Below are 18,737 nucleotides of genomic sequence, written 5' to 3'. Positions count from 1 at the left end.
GGATAGACACTTTGCCTGGTGGTGTGATCTCCAGAGATGTCTTAGTAAGAAAGCGCTGTCTAATATTCCTGTAATTAAATGGTTTGATTGTATTAGGTTGGTGCACAAGTAATTGCATTTTTAAAAATGCAATTACTTGTGCACCAACCTAATAGCATGTTCAGTTTTCACGTTCTTTTCAATTTTTATTTTTCAATTATAGTTGACATTCAATGTTATTTTATATTAATTTCAGATGTACAGCATATGGTTAGACATTTGTATAATTTATGAAGTGATCACACTGGTAAGTCTAGTACCCATCTGGCACCATACAGAGTTATTACAACATTATTGACTATATTCTCTGTGCTGTACTTTACATCCCCATGATTATTTTATAACTACCAATCTGTACTCCTTAATCCCTTCCCCTTTTTCACCCAATCCCCAACCTCCTTCCCGTCTGGCAACAATCACTTTTTTCTCTGTTATCTATGAGTCTGTTTATGTTTTGTTTGTTCTTTGATTTTGTTCGTTAGAATCCACATATAAGTGAGATCATATTTGTCTTTCTCTGTCTGACTTATTTCACTTAGCATGGTACTTTCCAGGCCCATCCATGTTGTTGCAAATGGTAAGATTTTCTTTTTTTATGTCCAAGCACTATTACATTTTATATATACATATATATATATATATATATATATATATATATATATATGTATATATATATATATATATACACACACACACACATATATCATAAAACTCTCTGAGTTATATATGTGTGTGTGTGTGTACATATATATATATATATATATATATATATATATATATACAAAACATAGGCAGTAAAACTCTCTGAGTTACATATATATATATATGTATATATGTATATATCTATGTATATATCATAGGAGTTTTATGATATCAGGTCTTACATGTAAATCCTTAATCCATTTTGAGTTTATTCTTGTATATAGTATAAGAAGGTGGTCTAGTTTCATTTTCTGCATGTATCTGTCCAGTTTTCTAACACTATTTACTGAAAAGACTGTCTTTAGCCCATTGTATATTCTTGCCTCCTTTGTCACAGATTAATTGACCATATATGCATGAGTTTACTTCTGGACTCTCTGCTCTGTTCCATGGATATATGAGTCTGTTTTTATGCCAGTATCATGCAATTTTGGTTACAATAGCCTTGTAATATACTTTAATATCTGGTAGTATGGTATCTTCAACTTTGTTCTTCTTCATCAAGATTGCTGTGTCTATTTGGGTTTTTTATGGGTCCTTATACATTTTAGAATTATGTGTTCTAGTTCTGTGAAAAATGCCATTGATATTTGGAAAGAAATTGCATTGAATCTATAGATTGCTTTGGGTAGTATGGACATTTTAAAGATGTTAATTCTTCCTATCCATGAGCATGGTCTATGCTTCCATTTATTTGTATCTTCTTCAATTTCTTTCCCCAATGTCTTATAATTTTCTGAGTAGAACTCTTTTACTTCCTTGGTTAAATTTATCCCTACATATTTTATTATTTTTTGATGCAATTGTAAATGGACTTTTTTTTTAAATTTATCTTTCTGATAGTTCATTGTTTTTCTATGAAAAATGCAACCGATTTCTGAATATTAATTTTGTATCCTGCTACTTTACTGAATTCATTTATCAGTTCTAACAGTTTTGGGTGGAAGCTTTAGAGTTCTCTATATACACTATCATGTCATCTGCAAATAATGAGTTACTTTTTCCTTTCCTGTTTGGATGACTTTAAATTCTTGTTCTTTTCTGATTGCACTGGCTAGCACTTCTAATACTATGTTGAATACAAGTAGTGAAAGGGAACATTCTTGTCTTATTCCTGATCTTAAAGAAAAACGCTTTTAGCTTTTCACCATTGAATATGACGTTAGCTGTTGGTTTGTCACTTATGGCTTTTATTATGTTGAGGTATGTTCCCTTTATTCCCACTTTGCTGGGAGTTTTTAATCATAATGAAAGTTGCATATCGTCAAATGCTTTTTCTGCATTTATTGTCATGATCATATGATTTTTATTCTTTATTTTGTTTATGTGGTAGGTCACATAATTGATTTGCAGATATTGATACAAACTTGCATCCCAGGAATAAATCCCACTTGATGGTGGTGTATGATCTTTTTAATGCATTGATGAATTCGGTTTGCTAATATTTTGTTGAGGATTTTGCATCTATATTCATTACGGGTATTGGCCTATACTTTTTTTTTATTTTTTGCAATGTCTTAGTCTGGTTTTGGAATCAAAGTAATACTGGCCTCATAAAATGCGTTTGAGAGCCTCTTGAATTTTTCGGAATAGTTGAGAATCTTTGGTGTTAATTCTTCTTTGAATGTTTGGTAAAATTAATCTGTGAAGTCATCTGGTCCAGGACTTTTGATTGTTGGGAGTTTTTTGATTACTGACTCGATTTTGTTAATAGTGATTCATCTGTTCACATTTTATGTTTCTTCTTGATTCAGTCTTGGAAGATTGTATGTTTCTAGCAATTTATCCATTTCTTCCAGATTGTCCAATTTGTTGGCGCATAATTGTTCGTAGTATTTTCTTGTACTCCTTTGTATTTCTGAGGTGTCAGTTGTCACATCTCCTGTTTCATTTTTTATTTTATTCATTTGGATCCTGTCTTTTTCTTGATGAGTCTGGTTAAGAGTTTATCAATTTCATCTTTTCAGTTCTTGGTTTCAATGGTCTTTTGTATTTTTTTTTAGACTCAATTTCATTTATTTCTACTCTGATCTTTATTATTTCCTTCTCTACACATTTGGGGTTTTTCCAATTGTTATTTTTCTAGGTACTTTAGGTGTAAGATTAGATTGTTTGAGATTTGTATTGTTTCTTGAGGGAGGTCAGTATTGCTATGAATTTCCCTCTTAGGATTACTTTTACTGTGTCCCATAGGTTTTGGGTTATTGGGTTTTCATTTTTATTTGTCTCAATATGTCTTTTGATTTCTTCCTTGATCTCATTGTTAACCCATTCACTGTTTAGTAGCATGCTATTTAGCTTCCATATGTTTGTGTGTGTTTTAGATTTTTTTTTCTAGTAATGGATTTCTAGTTTCATACATTGTGGTCAGAGAAGACTTCTGATATGATTGCAATAATTTTAAATTTATTGAGACTTGTTTTGTGGCCTGACATGTGGTCTATCCTAGAAAATGTTCCACATACACTTGAAAAGAGTGTGTATTCTGCTGCTTTAGGGAAAAATGTTCTAAAAAGATTAATTAAATCTCTCTGGTCTAATGTGTTGTTTAAGGCTGCTGTTTTCTTGTTGATTTCCTGTCTGGAAGATCTATCCTTTGTTGTAAATATGGTGCTAAATTCCTTAATATGACTGTGTTACTGTTGATTTTTCCCTTTATGTCCATCAATATTTGCTTTATATATTTAGGTGCATAGATGTTCACAAGGTTATATCAACTTGTTGGATTGATTCCTTTACCATTATGAAATGTATCTCTTTATCTCTTATTGTAGCCTTTGCTTTAAAGTCTATTTTGTCTGATATAAGTATTGCTACCCCAGATTTTTTATTGTTTCCGTTTGCATGACATGTTTTTCCATCCCTTTGCTTTCAGTCTGTGTGTCTTTTGATCTGAAGTGGGTCTGTTGCAGGCTGCATATATAGATCTTGTTTTATTACCGTTCAGTTACCCTATGTCTTTGAGGAGAACATTTAATCCATTTCATTAAGTGCTGTTGCTGGAGTTTTCTCCTGTTCTTTCATTTGGGATTTATTTCTTTATCTCCTCATTTTGGCTGCCTTTCTCTGTTTGTTTCTATGTGTTAGGTAGGTCTGCCATGTCTCCCAGTCTTGGCCAGGTGGCCTTTTGTAGTAGGTGCCCTGTGGGGCCCAGTGGTGCAGTCTCCCTGGTCACCTGAGCCAGGTGCTCCACAGTTGTGTGTGCCCTCCTGTTATGGTTGATCCTTGATTGCTGTTGGAATGCCAGTGTGTGGGATTGACACTCAGGCTGACTGGCAGTGAAGATTGGCCTTCTGTGTGGAGAAGGATGAGCCTTCTGTGTGGGGGTTGACCTCAAGAAACAAGATTCACCCCAGTGGGCTCTGGTGTCTGCGAAAACCACCCTTTGGGTGTGCCACTTATGGGGCTAATCAGGTTGTGTTCCGTTGTGATCTGTAGCTTGCCACTATGAGTGTTGGTCCTGAGGTTTCTTGAGAGGGGCTCCAGTACAGGTCAAAGCCAGCTGCTGCCCGTGACCAGCCTAGGGCTAGCTGGTAGGAACTACAAAGTGACATGTGGTTGGTCGCTGCCTGTGCTGGGTCTGGAGGTGCATAGGAGAGGTCACACTGTGAACCAAGGACAGTTGTCACCAGTGCCAGACCTGAGTCTGCTTAGCCAAAGACACGGGGTACCCCAAGTCCTGTTGCCAACTGCCAGCTGTCCCACTACAAGCTGCCTATAAGGCTCAAGTGTGGACAGGGCCTCTAGCAGTGTGCAAGGAGTGTGAGACAAGGTCTCAGGGAGTCACCAGGGTGGGGCCAGTGGTGTTCACCCAGCTAATGCAGATTTATATTTGGCACCAGAGCAGAGATGGGGACCACTCAATAAAAAGCACACAGTACACCGAAGCCAGTTGCCACCTGCCTGAGGCCTGCAAGTCTTTGAGGGTTTTTCAGAAACAATGCAGTTCTACCCAAGACCAGCAATCACTGCAACTGAAAGAGCCTCAGGTGGTGAACAAGTTGGGGTTGGCTGTTTGCTGCTAAAAGAGCCTCCAGTGCTGTGCAAATTGGGAAGGGGGCGGTCTCAGGAAGCCACCACGGTGGGGAGAATAGTGTCCATCAGGTTAGTGCAGATTCAGATTTGGCCCAGATTCAGATTTGTGGGGGAGGGCTCAACACAGGGACAATGGCAGTTGTCCCTCCAGCCCTTGCCCTAAAGCCACATAACTCAGTTTCTCCCTGTATGTCCCTGGTGCTCCATAAGCCACTGTCCCTCCACTGGAGCCCAGGATGAGTGCCTGCAAGTGAGAGAGTCTGTGCATGTGCCTTTAAGAGGACACGTGGGTTTCCACCCATCATCCTTCTCACCTAGATGGACAGAATCCCCACTGATTTTCATAGCTAGATGTTGTGGGGGCTCCTCTTCCTGGCACCAGTGCTCCAGGCTGGGGAGCCCAGCGTGGGGTTGAGGTCCCTTATTCCTCCAGCTCCTCTGCAGCTGAGATATCTCTCCCAAGTCTCAACCACCACACGTGGGTTGTGGGACCAGTCCATTTTGTGTATCTGCCCATCCTACCAGTCTTGATGTGGCCTCTTCTTTATATCCTTAGTTATAGAACTTCTGTTCAGTTAATCAGGTGGTTCTCTAGGTTGATTTTTCTATAATTTAGTTGTAATTTTGATATGGTTGTTGGAGGAGGTAAGCATAGCATTTACCTACTCCGCTATCTTGACCAGAACTTTATTCAGTTCCTTTTTCAAATAAACATAAGTATTGCTAATCAGAATTACGCCACTTTTGATAAAAAATAATCTTGTTTCTTTCTCTCTGATGATTCCATACCACATCGAACAAGAATTTTTAAAGCAACAATGAAAATAAAAGCAGATATTCTAATCTTTTTAAAAAATTTCAACAAGTGATGTTTTTAATAAATTGAAAGTACACGTTAGTATTCACTAAACCTGAGAAGCAAAGATTTTTTAAAAAATCCTTAACAAACAACAGCAAAGACAACTGCCTCTTCAAGTTAAGAAAGTGATGTTTGAATTGTCAACATTTCCTTAAATGATATTACATATGCTCTATCTTTGCACTAATTTCCAATAACAGGAGGAATTCTAGGTCAGAAAAAAATTCAAAATTGATATTCCCTAGTGACTTTTATTGACTGGCAAAGTAATAGTATGTTACAACCACTCTTGTAAAAATAATAAATGTCTATTTATCTTTTGCAATTAAATTGTTGAAGTAAGTAATGAAACTGTTGAATATCTCAGTGGGGAGATAATTGAATATGTTACATAATGAGACACTTTCCATTAGAATTTGTCATGTATTCTGTTTTTACAGCTGCTGAAAAATGGAATTATTTTCCAAATCTGATCGTTCCAAAATTTTGATGATTGATTTATTTTACCATAAAACAGCCATATGCTTTTTTTTCACATATCATTGTGATGTTTTGTATTTTAAAAAGATGATACTTTTGAAAGAAAATTGGTTGTCTTACGGCCAACACAAGATACTCTAACAGGAATCTAAATATTACCAAGAATGATAACTTTCTGTAAGCCAGATAAATTCCACCCAAGGTTGGGTATTACTGGAGCTTTAGCAATTGACCACACATCTTGTATAATTCTGTTCACTCTCTGCTCTGTTCCCTGAAAACACCTCCAGCATTTGCCTATGGTCCCTTAATATTTTTGGTCCCAGGCTGAGAAAACAACCCAAATTTCTTTGGGCCATCTCTTTAATTCAAATACATACTGTTAGATAAATGTCAACTGGGCAATGCTTCATTGTGCACGAGTAGAACTACTTCACTAGCATAAAAAATATTAAAGCTACTTCACTAGCATGAAAAATATATCAAAATGACAACATGTTCAACTCATTCTTCTCATGGCTACCAACGAAAATCCATCAGAAAACCATTAAACTGTTAAAATAAGATTCAAATTGAACAGAATGAAGCAAACAGTTTGCCTACCTACAATCGTCAGAAACACAGTCTCTTAGATTGTGAGCTACTAGCTCATGTGACATTTCACTGAGTCAGTCTAAAATTCCTCGAGTGCTTCTGAGAATCTGGCTTCTGGCAGGTGTTATATATTGATTTTTTTTGTTTGTTTTTGTTTTTTTGTGTGGTTTTTTTTTGAAATTTGGGAAAAGATAGGAGCAGACCTTTTGTACTGTAGATATTTCTAGAAAGTTAGGCAATATCTTGACAATTGGCATTGAATTTCCCCCGTGTTCCTGAGAATTGGTCAAATTCTACTGAAATTCAGACTTATAAATATTTTCCCCTCTTGTCTCTTCAACTTATTTTTCTGCCTGGGGCATTTATTTTATAACCAAAGTTGTATTTCCAACCCTGCTTTTAGAGATGTTTGAGTCAGCTATGGTGACACGTAATTGCATACACAACCGCAGTGCACAGAAATTGAAAAGCAGCTAAGAGGATTCATGCTCTGTTAGGCCCTTCAAAGTAAAGAGTTTATTTTTACTTCCTTTTTTTTCCTGTACAGCAGTATCAGCATTGCAATTTATCTCTTGGGGCATAAAGAATAGATAAATAAGCCAAGGTATAAAATGCAAATAATATGTTTACCTCGTTATGTTGCATCACCCCCAAATGAAAAACTGCACACTCCTGAAAACATAAACGAGTAATAAGGGCCATGTAAAATGCATGCAATTTTTTTTTTAACTACTACTGGACATCTGATGAATTTTCTGAATCAGTCCTAAAATATAACTCATGGATTCAAATCGTTGCCACAGAAATAAACACTCTTTTAGCCAACATGGAAATGACGCTGCTACCCTGAGTATTTGGAACAGGGAGGAAAAAGAAGTTTTTCGCAAATCTCCCGGTGGTTAAATATTGTCTGGCTACCCATCATCCCACATCCATGCTCCCCCATTGCTGGGCATACCTGTCTCTGGTGATCCTCTAGTTCCCGAGACCGGACTCAATAGTAGAGGGCTGGCACTTTATCCATCATGTCACAGCTTGTGTCTGCAGCACTGAGACTGTGTCAGATCCAGGGCAGGGACTCAGTACGCCCGAACCTGTGCAGAACAGAGGCACGTTAACTCACAGCGCTTAACTCACAGTAAGTCAAGTTACATAGGGAAACACCCAGCATCGGGACAAATCAGATCAGAGCACCGCGGCCTGGTAGCGGGGAACAAGCCTGCTCTGTCTGGGGGGAGGTGCCATACATTTGGTCTTCGCCTGAAAACTCCCCCAAGCAGCCTTTCAAGTAATAAACACAAATGAGGTGATTTGATTTCTAAAACTTTATTATTTAGAATAAATAATAAATGTAAACTTTTAACATATAGCTACATACATTAATACATTTTGTGGTAACTATGAGGCAGGGTATAACTTTTCACGCAAAATAAAAATTATAGCAGGTAATGAAATTTTCAACATGATAATTTATTACATTGGGTATCAAATACATTAATCAATATGGCTATAAAAGCAGTCACTTTTCATGTGTTTATGAATTTTAGGTTCATGGAGTATTAAGAGATTTTGATTTCTTTCTCTCTCTGCTTCTTTCTCTGTCCCTTTTTCTGCTTCATTCCATTCATTTTTTTTCTGTATTAATGGAAATATATTTACGTTGCTTTGGGTAAACAATTAAATTAGCAAACATAAAGCAAGTGAGATCTTTCAGCAAAATTTTGTACATTTTATATAAAACCAAACCATCTTGAAACTCCTAGAACCCCCAAGAGAAACAGAAAGCCTTCTGTTAGATGCAGTGCTGTCATCCCCTTCTGGGTTGTTGTTTCTTAATTTATAGCTTTCTTAATGAACTCGGAGACTTCCTCTCCGAGGTATTTTATTATATCCTATATCCTATTTTCTAAACTCATGTATTCTCTAAGAAACCTTGGCAGAACATATGCTCTCATTTTAATTCCTGGAGAAACTGGTATAGTGGGAAACAAGTCTCTTACATAAACATCCACAAAGCCACAGGTGTTCTTTCCATGGCACTCACTTTGCCTGGACTTGTACCGTCCAGCTCCTTAGCCAGTATCCGAGAATGGGATGCAGGACCCTGAATCAATGGGACCTGCATGGTGCACATGAAAGGGCACCCTTGTTAGTTCTGTCCCTGCTAAAATAGAGTTATAAGGGGTTTTATTTCCCCTTTTGCTGTAAAAGTTTGTCCTATATTCACAATCAGGACATCCCACCTTTTCTATGCGCCTCCCCCCATGTAATTAAATGATTAGGAGGAGCACAGGGTCTGGTGCAGAAAGAAGGCGCTTGCTCAGATTGCCAGGAATGAGCCTGGACCCCACTTACTGAGAAGCGCAGCGGCCGAGCCTTCAGATGCAGCTGCAGGGCACTGACAATACACCTTATCTCGGGTGCACTTCTGGACTGAGAGACGGTTCTTCTTCACTGTTTCATCACTGCAGCTGTCATGGTGAAAACTCGCCCACAGGCAGCTTCCTTTATGACGAGATGGCAACAGGGCTTCTTTAGGCAACGCTCAGGAGAAACTGTCAAAGAGCAGTGATGGCCCAGCCATCACCCGACTCCAGAGGCTGAAACTGCTGCCCAGGGAAAGGCTGCCCGCATACCGCCGTCTGGTGCCAGCTCATCTGCGTTTTCACTCCTTCCTGGTGTTCTGCTCTATTCAGGCACTGGAATTAATGTTTGCTCTTGGGTGGGCGGCAGGTAATCAGGTTTCCTGTAGGTGCTCTGAAGCAGTGCATTTCTATTTTCTCTATGTGTATCACCCAGCTTCAGAATCTAGAGTATTTGATGGGCCGCTGTCACCTCCACAGCACCGGGCACAAAATGGGGCACGAGGAAGGTGCCTGTCTGTGTGCCACTGTTCGCAGCCAGGCTCAGGGTGCAGGGAATGCCTGAGCCCTTCTCTGCTGCATTAGCAGGTCAAGCACCCTCAGGTAAACGTAGGTGTGTGGGGGCAGTTTCTGGGTGTGACGGATTGCTGGCGTCTGCAGCCTGGACTCGTCCTATACAAACTGTGACAATCATTGTGTTGGTGTGGGGCATACCCAGGACCTTCTCCCTCGTGTCACTCCGCAGTTCCCAGTGTAGCACCTCAGCTGTCCTTGGTGTGTTTCAATTTAAGTAAATCTACTTGAGTTTTCCTGTCCTCTGTTCCATTTTTGTCTGGGGAATTTCAAGGGGACTGACTAGCAAAGCAGACTTAAAAAAAAAAAGGGGGGGCCTAGGGCATGACTAGGTAAGACTAGAGCTTACTGTACAGAGTATCTGAAGCAGGTAGTAGTTGTTGCTTTTGAAAGGGGACCTCCATTCATAGCCCAAACGGCTGAACTTTGACAGCCCCTAAAGCCAGTGCAGGAGAAGTGGGAACAGAGGGGCCCAGGTCTCCTTAGAGCAGACACAGAGGGGAGGTGGCCAGGTGAAATTAGGGGTACTGTTTGCAAAGTGACAAACCATGGGCACCCAGGACAAGAGTTCCTGGAAGGCTCAGCTTATGCCCCGTGCATGGGCAGCCAGTGTGATGCTGGGGTTTCCCAGGTAACCAACAATTTCAGCAGTTGCCAAAATGAAACCAGATCAATCATTGTTAGATGACCTAAAAAATATGATTTTCCTTAGGAAAACGGAAAGTAAAAAAAAGATCAGAGAGATCCATTCATTTGCTAAGAAGTGCCCAGAAAAGTTTAGATACAGGATTGGCCGTCTGGCCTCCCTTTAAAATCCTACGCTAATTTTAGATGTAGCCTATTTGTCACTATAGAAGCCTTAAAAATAGTTATTAATCATTGTGAGGGCAGTTATTTCTCGCCTGAATAGCTGCTTTAACATCCTCCCTATTTCTTACATTCATTTACTCAGCATATATTCACCAAAGGCACATGTGCACTCTGCAAGGCGCTCTTATGGATGTAGAGGAAATTGGAGCTTCTGCCCTCTTCCTGGCGGTGCGAGCCCTTGTCCACTATTCCCAAGGTGTGGTGCTCACACTTTGTCTCTAGGCCCTATTTCCCTATGAGCGTAAAGGAAAACAAGAGAGGCAGGGCTTCGTACAGCTTATTTTTTGTGGCAACAATGGTCTTCTTCAGTATAAACTGTAAATATCCAAAGATAATTTGGGAACATGCTAGAAGAATTCACAAAAATTATTTTTAGTAAAGTAAAATCAAATTTGACTTGTATCTCTTAAGAAGCAAAACAATCTGGGTTTAGCTGAAGCAAACAGGTGAGATGTGAGGAGTAATAGCATGGAAATTGGGGTTCAGGGGAATCCACCTTGAATTCTGGACAAAGAAGCCTATTAAAGCTATTTACTTCTAGGGATCCATTTTGTGGAAATAATGAGAAATGTAGACCAAGGTTTGTGTGAGAGAGGGAGAGAAAGTGAAATTCATTGTATTTTTACTTGTAATATAAAAGTGATATACAAATGATTAAGAGAAATGTATAATTTAAGGTTGAAATAAGTGGATAATAAAAGGAGTGTTTATCAATAACTTTAAAACACAGGGTGTTATGGAAAAATGTTAAGTAAAAACAGAAGTCCAAACATACATATATAATTTTTTTCGTGATCTCATTTTTTATCAAAGGACAAAAGCGATAGGAGCAGTTATCTCTAGTGGTAGGTGTATTAGTTGGCTATTACTACAGACCAACCAACCACAAACACCGTAGTGATAAACAATGACAAGCATTTATTCCTTGCTCAAGTGTCTGAGTTTTGGCTGAGGTCTGACTAACCTTGGCTGGGCTCCAGGTCGCAGAGCGGGGTCAGGTTTGTTCCAAGTATCTGTCACACATCAGTGGCTATGCAGGGCATATGTTTCTTTTTTTCACATGATCAAAAAAGTGCAAGAAAACAAGACCCACTGCATATCATATATTTGCTTATGTCACGTTCACTGACACCCCAGGAGTAGAGCAAACTGCATGGCCCCACGCAGCCAAATGGAGCAAGCCCATACCCCCCACCATGATAAGGCAAGAGCAACTATGACAAAGGAGGGAAGAATATTCTATCACAGTGGGATCAGGATTTCCTTTAATTTTCTTCCTATGCTTCTTTATAGACAAATATTCTATTCCATACATTTGCAGGAATAGACATTATTTTAAAAATGTCAGAGGCATACAAATCAATGGAATAGACTTGAGACTCCAGAAATGAGCCCTCACTTTTATGGTCAGTCAATTTTTTGCCAAGAATACCAAGACAATGAAATACGGAGATCACTCCGTGTTTTTCGACAAAAGGTGCATGTAAACATCCAAAAGAATGGTATTCATCCCCTGCCTCACACCATATATAAAAATTAACTCCAATGGGATCAAAAACCTAACAGTAAGAGCTAAATCTATAAAATCCTTAAACGAAAACATAGGCATAAATCTTTATGATCTTGGATTAGGAATGGTTCCTTAAATATACAAAAGCACAAGCAAGAAAACAATAGATAAATTGGACTTCACCAAGATTACCAGTTTTTGTGCTACGAAGGACTCCATCAAGAAGGTGAAGAGACAACGAACAGGATGAAAGAAAATATTTGGAAATCATGTCTGATAACAGATTTGTATTCAGAAAAAAAATAGTGAGGAAATCTTGCAATTCAACAATGAAAAGAAAATTAACCCAATTAAAAAAAGGGTGGAGGATTTGAATAGACACATCCCCAAAGTAGATGTACTAATTAATAGGCAAGGTGAACATGAACGCTGGTCAAATTCATGACCCATAAGAAAAATGCCAATCAAACCCTGAGCCAGCTTCTTACACCCACCAGGGTGGCTAAAATAAGAAAGACAGACAATACTAGTGTCGATGAGAATGTTGGGAAATCAGATCCCTCATAGACTATTGGTGGGAATATGGTGCAGCCACTTTGGAACACAGTCTAACAGCTCCTCAGAAAGTTAAACATAGAGTTACCATATGACCCAGAAATTCCACTCCTAGGAAAATACCCAAGAAAATGGACAGAATACATTCACACAACAATCCGTACATGAATGTTCATTAAGTACTATCACTTCTAACAGCCAAACAGTGAAACAGCAAAAGTGTTCGTTGACTGATGAATGAACTTGTGGTATGTCCATGCAATGAAATGTTACGAAGCAGTGAAAAGGAATGAGGTGCTGCTACATGCCACGACACAGATGAACCCTGAAAGCATGATGCCATGAAAGAGAATCCAGACACAAAAGGCCACAAATCAAATGACTCCACTTCCACGTAATATTTAGCATAGACACAGAAAGGAGAGTAGTGGCTGCCCAGCGCTGGAGAGGGGAAGTTTTGGGCACAGTGAGAAGTGATTCCTCATGGGTCCAAGGTTTCTCTTTGGGCAAAGACATGCTCTAAATTTGATTGTGGTGATGACTGCCAACTCTGTGACTGCCTGGAACACTGCTGAGTCATACACTTCACGTAGGTGAATTTTATGGCATGTGAACTATATCTCAATAAAACTGTTATAAAAACACCCTAACAGGATTTAAATTGAATCAGAGGTAGTTACTAGAACAATCCCAGTATAACATCCATCCTGGATTTATCATCTATGAGTAAAATTGAAAGCGTGTCTCTATTCAGTAACGAATCTCAGTAGCTTAATTAGGCTTTTTCAGTTCTTTACTCAGTGACCAATTTATTTAAACTCTTGCTTTTATTTTAATTTTTTGACTTTTATTGACACATAATGGACATATAACATTGTGTGCATTTGAGGTGTGTGATGTAATGATTTGATATAAGTACATATTGCAAAATGATTTCACAATGACTAGTATTGAAGTCCCATCTTTTAAAATGAATGCTTTCAAAGCCAGATACAGGAAATCAACCCCAATATAGAAGAAAACAACCAAACCAACTACACAGTTAAACTTATATTATTAATGTAAATTAGAGTTCCATTTTAGTCAGGAGAGAAACTACTGTGTGCCTGGGCCTGTCAGTTGCTTTATACATATTATCACATTATCATAGCCCTATAAACCCATTTTACAGATGAGTACACCGAGGCTCAGAGAACTCATTTAGCTTATATTCCCTGAAGTCACATTGCTCAGGGTGGCAAAACGTTAATTCTATCATTGTCATAATTAATTTAAAAGAAACCTAACAAGTACTGCCCTGGGTGAAGATTTCTCTTGAGAAACGTGTGATTATTTTGGATTAAGCCTGAACTCTGAACGTTATCTCTTGTGGAAAGATAGCGCGCGCTCTCTCTCTCTCTCTCTCTCTCTCTCTCTCTCTCTCTCTCTCTCTCTCTCTCTCATAAACACACACACACACACACACACACACACACACACACATTCAGCTGCAGCGTGTGCATGTCTTTATTTTATTTTTGTACTATACTGAACATTATGTTTATATCTCTGTCTCCCCCACTAGCTGTGAGGTCAGGCCTTAAATTTACCTACCTTGGTTTTGTCAGAATCCATCAGAAGATCCAGCTTTAAGAAAGAAAGAGTTGAGTTGACACGGTAGGGAATTCCACAGGAGCCTGTATTTAAAGGTAAAACATGCAGTGCAGAACACCACAGGAAGTTGGGTTAGACAATTCTTGCTCTGATTGGAGGCTGCTGATAAGTCAGAATTTTGAAGGTGATTGTTCTCAGTCTTTACCCTTGGGCTCCTATTCTTTTAACTACTATTGAAGTCCCACCTTTTAAAATTAATGACCCAGTATGAAATTTCAGAACAGCTGAAATTGATTTGTCTATTTACTTACCTCTTTTAAATGTAAAATAAAATTGCATTTGTGTGGTAAATCCCCCAGCACCAATGAAAATTGTGATTCTACCTTTGCTGAGAAATATCTTTATTTGTCCTCTGGGGGATCTTAAACTTTAGTTGGCTTCTATTAAACTTTTATGAGAACAAAACGAGTGAATGACTTTTTCTTCAAACAGGTACTTTTTGTTGTTTCAAAGATAGACTACATTCCTGAAAGAGAATTAGTTCTTTTAGACAAATTACTCAGTATCACTTACAAAGAACTAAAGGCGGGTGGGTGACGGGTTTGAGGAGACAGCCATCTCCACACCAAAATTGCAGAACATTCAAATTAGGTCATAATTATGTTTTGTCTGACTTGTCTAAATATTGCCTCACATATCTTCCCCAAGGGGCCTAATAAGCTATCATTATAAACTCATATCTTTATGTGAAGCATTATTCTCCCTTCTCTGTCCTATTTTAAAATGCAGATGCTCCTGGGAGCATTGATATATTAAGGATAGTTTATGCCACAGTCTCCTGGAATGAGGTGCTCACAGGAGGGGTGGGGAGCACGGATCTGAGGGGTATCACTCTATTTTCACTTGAAATCAAACCATCTGCTCAAAACCCAGGAAGGAAAAGAAAATGGAGCAAGTATTCAGCATTAAGGTCGACGCAGTTAATGTCCCAAGTTGACCAATCGATTGTCTTGCAGCATCATAATCCTTGGTGTTCCCGTGTCCTCCCATCCCCAAATCATTAAGCACACACTTGGGCATTGCAGCAGGCTGAATCATGGCCCCCCAAATTCCCAGAGCCTGTGAACATGTTCCCTTGCCTTGTGGGTATGATTCAAGTGAGGGATTTCGATGGGAAGATTATTCTGGATTATCCAGGGGGCCCGATGGAATCACAAAGATCTTTATAAGAGGATGGCAGGAGGGTCAGAGAGGAATGATGATATGCTGATGATGTGCGGCTGGCTTTGAAGGTGAAGGAAGGGACCCTCTAAAAGCTGTAAAAGACAAAAGAACAGATTCTCCCAAAAGCCCACAGAAGCAACCTGCCCTGTGGACCTATTTTAGATTCCTGATCTCCAGAACCGTGGGATAATAAATCCACACACCGTGCCTCTCCAACTCATTCTCCATGCTGCAACCAGACTGATCCCATGAAACACAGATGCATTTATGAAACCCTCCCGCTAAAAAACTTGTAATGTCAGTATGACCATTAAAATAAAATCCAGATGTCTCAGGAGGCGTGCCCAGCCCTGAGTGACTGGGCCCCTGGCTAGCAGGATGCAGTGGTGGTTTTGAGTTAGAATGTCTGGGTTTGACAATGTCTAGTTTGTGAACTTCAACAAATTAACCTCTCTGTGCCTCAGTTTCCTCATTGGAAAAATAACTCATTGGGCATTGGTTAAGCATTAATGAGTTAATAAAATGCTTGGCACCATTCTAAGCACAATATAAATTGTTAGGTAGCCTTATCATTATTGTGAGTATTCGCACATGCCATTGGTACAGAGTAGACACTAAACAAACATTTGATGATTGACTGACTGACTGACTGACTGACTGACTGACTGACTGAATGAATGAATGGAAACAGTGTTACCTTCACAACTCCTACCGTGTTTCCCGGAAAATAAGCCCTAGCATGATTTTTCAGGATGACATCCCCTGAACATAAGCCCTAATGGGTCTTGTGGAGCAAACCTTAATATAAGACCTGGTCTTATTTTCGGGGAAACATGGTACTTGTGGCTCTGGTGTTTCCAGTGTAGTGGAAACCTGCCCGACCCTAACCGTGCTCTCTGTTCTTGGTATTTACTTTTGGGTGTGTGCTCCACAAAGAGAATAATACTTCCTGCAGGGTTTCTGTGTTGTGAATGTCAGTTCCTTTGCAGGTCAAGTTTTATTTCCCTTAGGATGGGTGTACATAAAGAGCATCTTGGGTGGAGGAGAGAGGACTCCTGGACTGTTTTGGCGGTCCTCACTAATATACTGGGGCAGGGAGTCAGGTGTTCTAGCTACAGGGTTCTTTTCTCCTTTAGTTTAATGGCCTCAAAGTACTTCATCCTAACCTGATATGTAAATGTTTTACTAACTGAATTCATTTGAATAAGCATTCCTTGAGAGCCTTTTGAGATATATTTTTAAAATCTTCATGTTCTAGTTGTTGTTTTTTTCTTCTAACATATAGAAAGACTATTTTAATCAGGTTTATTGAGGTATAATTTACAGGCAGGAAAGTTTACCCTTTTTAGTGTGCTGTTCCATGTGTTTTGACAAATACACACACACACTGTGATGTAATCACCACCATTATCAAGACATAGAAGCATTTCATCACACCTCAAAATTCTCTCATGCCCCTTTGTAGTGACCCCCTCCCTCAAACTCCAGTTCCTAGAAACGACGGATCTGTTCTGTCTTTCTAGTTTTGCATTTTTCAGGATGTCATATAAACAGCATTATTTTGTTTGTAGCCTCTTGAGTCTGGTTTTCTTGACTTGAGATTTAGACATGTCATTGTGGATACCAGTAGTTCATTCTTCTATATTGCTGAATAGCACTGAATTACTACAGTGTACTTATCCATTCACTTGTTGGAGAAAATTTGGCTTCCTTTCAGGTTCGGGTGGTTATTGATAAAGCCAATGTAACCATTCACATGCATTTTTAGTGTGAACATGTTTTCATTTCTCTCAGGTACTAGTATTAGGATTTTTGGGTCATGTGTTAAGTGCATACATAACTAGCAGAAATCACCAAACTGTTTTCCAAAGTGGTCGCAACAGTTTGTAGTCTCTTCAACAATGCGTGAGAGTTCCAGTTGGTCCCCATCATCACCAGCACTTGATATTGTCAGGCTTTTTTCTCTCCCATCCCCCTTTCCCTCCCCATTGGCAAACATCAGTTTGTTCTCTTTATCTACGGACTTGTTTCTGTTTTGATTAATTTATTTAGTTTCTTAGAATCTACATATAAGTGAGATCATTTGGTATTTGTTGTTCTCTATGTGACTTATTTCACTTACCGTAACCCCCTCTAGTTCATCCCTGTTGTTGCAAATGTCAAGATTTCATCCTTTTTTATTGCTGAATAATATTGCATTGTACTATGTACTATATCTTTCTTTATCTGTTCATCTACTGATGGACGCTCAGGTTGTTTCCATATCTTGGCTATTGAAAATGATGCTTCAATGAACATGGGGGTGCATATACCTTTTCGAATTAGTGTTTTTGTTTTCTTTGGATAAATACCGAGGAGTAGAATTGCTAGGTCCCATGACTGCTCTATTTTTAATTTTTTGAGGAACCTCCATACTGTTTTCCATATTGGCTGCACTAATTTACAATCCCACCCAAAGTGTGCAAAACAGGGTTCTCTTTTCTCCACATCCATGCCAGCCCCGGATTTTTCATTAAAATATTCTAATGGGTTTCAATATTCTAATGTGGTTTTAATTTGCATGTTCCTAACGACTGATGATATTGAATATCTTTATATATACTTGGTTACCAACCATATAGCTTCTTTTGTTACATTTATTTCTACATTAATGTAATATACATATCTATATGTGTATCAATACAATTCTAGCGATCAGAATTTATTTGTAACTATTTGCTGTTACTACATAAAAACACAATAGATTTTTATATATTAACCTTGAATCCTAAGATTTTGCCAAATTCACTTATTAGTTCTAATGGTTTTTGTTGATTCCTATGATTTCTATGTAAACCATCGTGTCATCTGAAAACAAAGAAAGTTTCGCTTCCTTCCCAATTGTGACATCTTTTATTTCTTATTCTTGACTTGTTAATGGTTATGAACTAGGGCAAAATGTTGAAAGGAAACACTGAGACTCAGCATCCTTGTCTTATTGCTGAGGTTAGGAAAAAAAGTGGTCAGTATTTTACTATTAACTATATTAGCTGTATATTTTTCATAGATTCTCTTTACCAGATTGAGAAAGTCTTCTAATCTTAATTTTCTGACTTTTTATCATGAATGGGCATTGAATTTTAAGTGCTTTTTCTGCATCCATTGGGATGATTACATAGTTTTCCTTTATTGATCTGTTAATACGTCAAATAACTGATTAGCTTTGAAATGTTAAATCCACCTTGCATTCTTGGAATGAACTCAACTTGATTAATCCAACTTGCTGGATTCAATTTGCTAATAGTTTACTAAAGGTATTTGTTTCTATGTTTATGTGGATATTGATTTGTACATTTTTGGG

The sequence above is a fragment of the Rhinolophus hipposideros genome (assembly GCF_964194185.1).
Source record: "Rhinolophus hipposideros genome assembly, chromosome: 14".
In the NCBI taxonomy this organism is placed as follows: domain Eukaryota; kingdom Metazoa; phylum Chordata; class Mammalia; order Chiroptera; family Rhinolophidae; genus Rhinolophus; species Rhinolophus hipposideros.
The sequence above is the reverse complement of the archived record's forward strand: the minus strand, read 5'-3'. Positions refer to the sequence as shown.